This window comes from Emys orbicularis, chromosome 15, assembly GCF_028017835.1.
Source record: "Emys orbicularis isolate rEmyOrb1 chromosome 15, rEmyOrb1.hap1, whole genome shotgun sequence".
In the NCBI taxonomy this organism is placed as follows: Eukaryota; Metazoa; Chordata; order Testudines; family Emydidae; genus Emys; species Emys orbicularis.
This window is the reverse complement of record NC_088697.1, coordinates 3,208,584-3,215,264: the sequence shown is the minus strand read 5'-3', so window position 1 is coordinate 3,215,264 and position 6,681 is coordinate 3,208,584. Positions and strand designations below refer to the sequence as shown.

Genomic DNA, 6,681 nt, shown 5'->3' with positions numbered 1-6,681 from the left:
TCTCCCTGGCTCTGGGAGGAGAGTGGGGGCTGGTGGTTAGAGCAGGGGGGTCTGGGAGCCAGGACTCCTGGGTTCTTTCCCCAGGTCTGGGAGGGGTGAGGGGGCTGGTGGTTAGAACAGGGGGGTCTAGTGGTTAGAGCAGGGGCCTGGGAGCAAGGACTCCTGGGTTCTCTCCCCAGCTCTGGGAGAGGAGCGGGGTCTCGTGGGTTAGAGCAGGGAGGCACGAGGCTCAAGTGTAATCATCCAACCAACATCAAGCCATTTGTCTATGGGTAGCAAAATACCTGTGTGTCCAAACCCTGCAGTGGACAGGAAGGGGTTAAAGGACAGCTGTGGCTTTAATTAACCCTGATCAGCAATTAAGGCCCAGGAATTATGAGCTATTACGATTGAAGAACTGCCCCGGCCCCAAGGCCTTTGAGAAAGCCAGAACAGAGGGCTAGGAGAATAAAGCCCCCACCACTCTGGTCTAACTACTAGATTTCTTCCATCTACCTCAAAGCCGCTGCTGTCTTTTAGTGCAGCTTGAGAGATTTCTGCTTTTTCCTTGGCTGCGAACATGTATGTGCAGGGCTGGCTTTAAGCCAATTCGGCCGATTCCCCGGAATAGGGCCCCGCGCCTAAGAGGGCCCCGCAATGTCCGGGGCTGCCAGTGGAGCGGAAAAAAAAAAAAAAAGCTGCGTCCTGCTTCTCCCCCCTCCCTCCACCGCTTGCGCCGCCATACAGCTGATCAGCGCAAGCCTGGGAGGGAGGGGTAAGGAGGAGGAATGCGGTGTGCTTGGGGAAGACACGGGGCCAGGGCGGGGATTTGGGGAGGGATCCAATGGGGCAGTGAGGGGGCGGGGCCAGGGTGGTGATTTGGGGAGGGATCCAATGGGGCAGGGAGGGGGCGGGGCCGGGGCGGAGTTGGGGCGGGGGGGGGGGGGCGGCGAGACAATTTGCGTCCCGGCATGGGGCCCCGCACCTGCTAAAGCCGGCCCTGTGTACGTGAATTCAAAAGCCCATGAAATGAACATCAAAGACGGATGTGATGCGATCTCCTGGATACCGTCATCGAAGAGGGAACCTGATGGAATTGGATATTCTAATTAAAAGGTGTATAAAAGGACAAATGCAGAGTCCTGCACTTAGGACTGAAGAATCCCAGGCACTGCTACAGGCTGGGGACTGACTCGCTAAGCAGCAGTTCTGCAGAAAAGGACCTGGGGGTTGCAGTGGACGAGAAGCTGGATATGAGTCAGCCGTGTGCCCTCGTTGCCAAGAAGGCTAACGGCATAGTGGGCTGCATTAGTAGGAGCATTGCCAGCAGATAGAGGGAAGTGATTATTCCCCTCTATTCGGCACTGGTGAGGCCACACCTGGAGTATTGTGTCCGGTTTTGGTCCCCCCACTACAGAAGGGATGTGGACAAATTGGAAAGAGTCCAGCAGAGGGCAATGAAAATAATCAGAAGGCTGGGGCAGATTATTTACAAGGAGAGGTGAGGGAACTGGGGTTATTTAGTCTGCAGAAGAGAAGAGTGAGGGGGGATTTGATAGCAGCCTTCAACTACCTGAAGGGGGGTTCCAAAGAGGATGGAGCTCGGCTGTTCTCAGTGGTGGCAGATGACAGAACAAGGGTCTCAAGTTGCAGTGGGGGAGGTCTAGTTTGGATATTAGGAAACACTATTTCCCTAGGAGGGTGATGAAGCACTGGAATGGGTTACCTACGGAAGTGCTGTTCTCAGTGGTGGCAGATGACAGAACAAGAAGCAATGGTCTCAAGTTGCAGTGGAAGAGGTCTAGGTTGGATATTAGGAAACACTATTTCACTTGGAGGGTGGTGAAGCACTGGAATGGGTTCCCTAGGGAGGTGGTGGAATCTCCATCCTTAAAGGTTTTTAAGGCCCGGCTTGACAAAGCCCTGGCTGGGATGATTTAGTTGGGGATTGGTCCTGCTTTGAGAAGTGGGTTGGACTAGAAACCTCCTGAGGTCTCTTCCAACCCTGATATTCTCTGATTCTGATTCTGTGGAGCACCCAGTATGTGACACCCTGCCATCTTCAGCACATTTGCTTCCCGAAACCCTGAATTCACCTGGAAGTATGTAGACTGAGGTCTTGGGTTGGCCACCCTGGGAGCCTCGTGGTGACCCCAAGTACCTGCAGCTGTCTCTGTTTCCCAGCAATGCGGGTGGGTTAGGGTTAGGGGTCCATTTGTTTTGTTTGGCTGTAAATTTCCAAAACAAAAATTGGTTTGTGGTTTGGCCTGGGATTATTTTGTTATTATTTTGCAGAATTGCCAGGGACCAAACTTTCCCGGCATCCCACGGGCCTTGTTCGCTGCCAGTTTAGTCTCCCAAGAAGTTAAATACTTTTACCTAGCTAAAATCTCTGGCTTAATACAGGGATAGCGGGGTGAAACTGACTAGCCAGGAAATCAGATCTAACAAACTCTGAAATCAGAACTCCAGCAAACAGGTTTCCTCCCAGGGCTGGATTACCCAATACGCAGACTAAGCATGTGCTTAGGGCACCAGCAAAGCAGGGGGCACCAAAAAAAACTAGATTTTTTTTTTTAAATTTGATATTTGATATTTCAAAAAAAGCATCGAAGTAGTCATCATGGGAAAAATCAGAACGTTGTTAGACTTCCTTACACTCCACTCCACACTCTTCCCCCGTTTTTCTGTTATCTTTTTATTACTTATCCCCACCTAAACCAGGGGGGCGTCCTACTAATGTCAATCGAAATAATGCGAGGAAATCAGATCCTATCATGTATTGCAATAAATTTATGTTTTATTATTGATATATTCTTCTGAGTTATACGTACTTGATTTGTTTTTTTTTCTTTCTTATATATATATATATATATATATATATACACATAAAAATACATGCGTCTGACGAAGTGGGTATTCACTCACGAAAGCTTATGCTCCAATACTTCTGTTAGTCTATAAGGTGCCACAGGACTCTTCGTCGCTTTTTATAAAAATAGTGCACGTTGTGTAATTTATTTATTTTTTTAAGTTCAGATAACTCAGATAAGGGGCAGGATGTTAGAGTCCAGTTACTTTATACATTTTTCTCTGCCTCAACACATCGATGGGCAGTTCTTAAAACATATTTGGGCAATGATCGTGTGTTGAAGTCTCTAATACTCGCTGGGAGGCACATGCAGTGGTAACAAGTGCAATTCTGGAGTCCTACTCAAAGATTGTGGATGCATTAGAAAGTATAGCTGAAGACCAATCACAAAAGGGAGAAACTATACGAGAGGCAGAAAACATTGCAAACAAGATGCAAGAACTAGAGTTTGTATTCATGTTGACCATGTGGAATGAAATTTTACAACACTTTTACCACACAAGTCAAGCTCTCCAAGAAAAAGAATTGGATTTGAAAACATGTGCAAACCTCTGTCAATCATTAGCAGACCACTTACACACTTTGAGGAATGATTTCGAAAGATTTGAAGACATATCAAAAGATATTTTGCCTGATACTAACTACAAAGAAGCCCAGTCCTGCAAGCGAATCAGGAAAAAACAAGCAAATGATAGCAGTGGAACAGAAACAGCACTGAATCCTAGAGACAAATTTCACGTATCTACTTAATACGCTATAATTGACACACTTGAAGCTTATATGAAGAGGAGAGGTGAAGTGTACAAAGAAGTATCAAGTAGATTTTCTTTTCTAAATGATATGGACTTATCTGATGAACAATATTCACAAGGTTCCCAAAAGCTAGTTGACTCATAGCCTGTTGACTTAAACATGAATCTCTGTGGAGAAGTACGGCAGTGCCACTGTTATATGCGCGCAAAGTTTAATGAAACAGGAAAAATGAAATTCAGTCACATTGATCTTCATGACACAATATTGAAAGATGGAATACAATGTGTATTTCCAAATGTAGAGATCGCACTACGTATTTTTCTAACATTGATGATTACCAACTGCTCTGCAGAACGCTCTTTTTCTCAGCTGAAAAGAATAAAAAACCCTCAGAGAACAACAATGTGTCAGGACAGACTTGATTCACTTTCCCTATTGTGTATGGAAGCAGACATGCTTCGTCGAGTCAGCTTCGATAAACTTATCCAGAATTTTGCAATCAGAAAATCTAGAAAGAAGCTATTTTAATTTCAGCGTACATGTAAGTTTTGTGTCATTTCGAAAAATAAAATTTTATTTTACAGTATAGTATTGCTTTTATTTTGAATTACATGGGGGGGGGCACCATAATCTTTTCAGTGCTTAGGGCCTCTAAATCCGGCCCTGTTTCCTTCCCAAACTTTCCAGGAAAATACCACCCTGGCCTACGCACCCCCATATGAAATGGGGTGTGTGAATGCTTGGAACAATTGGGCTCTGCCATGGAAGCGTGGTGGGGACAGCCACCCCTAGCTTGTTTGCAGGGCCGAGACTATGCTTGTGACTGTGAATTCAGAGGGAAGGTTGCTGGAGAAAGACACCCCAGGACCTGGGGGTTGAGGGAGGGCGGGTGGGGAGCTGGAAGCTGGCTACCTATGCTCAATGCTGCTCCCTGGAAAAAAAGCAGAGGAAAAAGCAACGCAGGATGTAAGAACATAAGAACGGCCAGACTGGGTCAGACCCAAGGTCCATCTAGCCCAGTATCCTGTCTTCTGACAGTAGCCAATGCCAGGTGCTTCAGAGGGAATGAACAGAACAGGGCAATTACTGAATGATCCATCCCGTCGCCCATTCCCAGCTGCTGGCAAACCGAGGCTAAGGACACCCCACTCTGATTGCAAACACACCTGCAGGTCCCTGCAGGGTGCAATGTCTCTGAAATAGCTAAAGGCAAATCTCATAAGGCCGGCAGTCTAATGTTAATTAGCAACTGTGGGTTGTATCGGTAGGACAGACGGCGCCATGGAAGGGAAAGGGCGACACCTTGAGGTGTCACCGAAAAGCCGCATCTTATTAAGATTAGTTAGTATTGTTCCATCACGTTTTAAGAGCCCATCGGAGCATTTACTCTGACCTCAATTTCACGCAGCTACCCCTAGACTGACATTAGTTAGACCAAAGCATCTTAGCTCTCAGGAGACGAAACTGGCAGAGAACAGGAAGGGCCGAGACAGATGGATGGGGAGAGCCCATCCTTCCTGACCCCCTGCATGCGACTGGCTGCAGCCCTGAAGCATGAGAGTGGGTTGGAGTCGTGGGCTGAACGCCGCGTAGCAAACATGGCGATCATACCGAGGGCAATGCAGACAATTCTGTTCTTCGCCATGAGAGGGACTCAGAGTGGTTATCGACCGCCGCTGCTGGATTTTAGCGCGGGTCCATGGGTTCCTCCAGCCAGTCGGGCCATCTGGCTAAGGGAAGGACTTCTGCTGCAAGCCCTAATTCCTGACACCGCGCCAGTCAATTTCCCTATGTAGACAAAGCTGGTGGCTCAAGTGGGTGGAGCTTATTTGGTGGGAGGGGCTTGGAAGAGGGTCATCAGGGATGCCCGTTTGAAGGCAGCTTTTGGGCTGATGCCCCGCCCTCCATCCCACCTGCTGGCCCAAAGACTGGGGTGAGCGAGAGGGGAATCGGCGCCTCTGATGCCACTGAAGTGACTCCTGATTTACACAGGGGGGATCAGCCCCCAAGGCTCTGGCAGGGGGCAGGTGGCGTGGGGATCAGAACCCCTCTGGCTCTCTGTGCCGTGGGGGGTTTCGCTCTGGGTTGGACGCCAGCGGCTCGGTCCCGCAGGGGCCAGTTCCAGCCCGCAGCTGCAGACCCAGTCTTGCATCTCCACGGTACCTCTGCCCTGGCCTGTCGGCGGACGCGTCCCTGCCGGTGTCTGGCTGGGGAGGCCATTCTGCGGGGATCAGGGCTCTGGCACCGGGCTCACGTCCACAGATCGGCCCCGGGGTTGGATTGAGCCGGGGCCACCCCAAGTGGCTGGGTTTTGGCTGGAGAGTCGATAACGGGTTTGTTGGGTGGAAGGAGCCATGAGTCAGAGCGCGAGTCCTGAATGCTGACCACTCAGGGCCTGTCTCTCCGAGCATTGGGGGATCCTCTAGCCAGCCCCTCTGAGAAATGTGGGGGTCATTTTTGGCCCCTTGGCCACAGAACGTGCTTTTCCTGGACCCAGCAGTGCCACCCACCTGGCCAACCCACAGGTCCCTGCCTGGCATTTCACCCCCAAAAATGCCCCGAGCCAGCGAGATCTCTGGGCATCGCCTCTCCGAGCAAAAGTAGCTAATCGCTGTGAGCAGGATTTGAACCTGCGCAGGGAAACCCCATTGGATTTCAAGTCCAACGCCTTAACCACTCGGCCATCACAGCTGGGTAATACCAATGCCTCTCCTTCCTGCTGCAGAGAGTCTTTTCTTTATGGGTGCAATGGGCATGTTATGGCTCAGAGCTCTGGCTTTCTAAGCAGGTACATTTTGGGGTAGGTAGGTAGGTAAATAGAGGGGTGTGTGAGCAGAGGGGTGCATAGACAGCTAGGGTGTGGGTAGATAGATTCTGTTCCTTAACCTTTACTTTACGAAAGCAAAACTAGACGAGAAATACCTTTTTTCCAGATTCCCCCCCTCTGCCCATAGTTTCAAGACTCAACCATTCTTCAAACGCAGTCAGTGAGGAGCACTCGCTGATCATGTTGCTTCGTACATTGATTGGAGCGTAGCCAGGTGTAAATCATTTTGCCCCTTGCTGAGTGAAGCGTA

At 49.4% G+C, this 6,681-nt stretch overlaps 1 non-coding gene across 1 annotated transcript; it reads right to left on the bottom strand.

The window, feature by feature from the left end:
• Positions 1-6,213: 6,213 nt before the first annotated feature.
• TRNAS-UGA (transfer RNA serine (anticodon UGA)) lies at positions 6,214-6,295 on the bottom strand. The gene has a single exon. It is a non-coding gene; the product is annotated as a tRNA-Ser (tRNA).
• Positions 6,296-6,681: the final 386 nt, after the last annotated feature.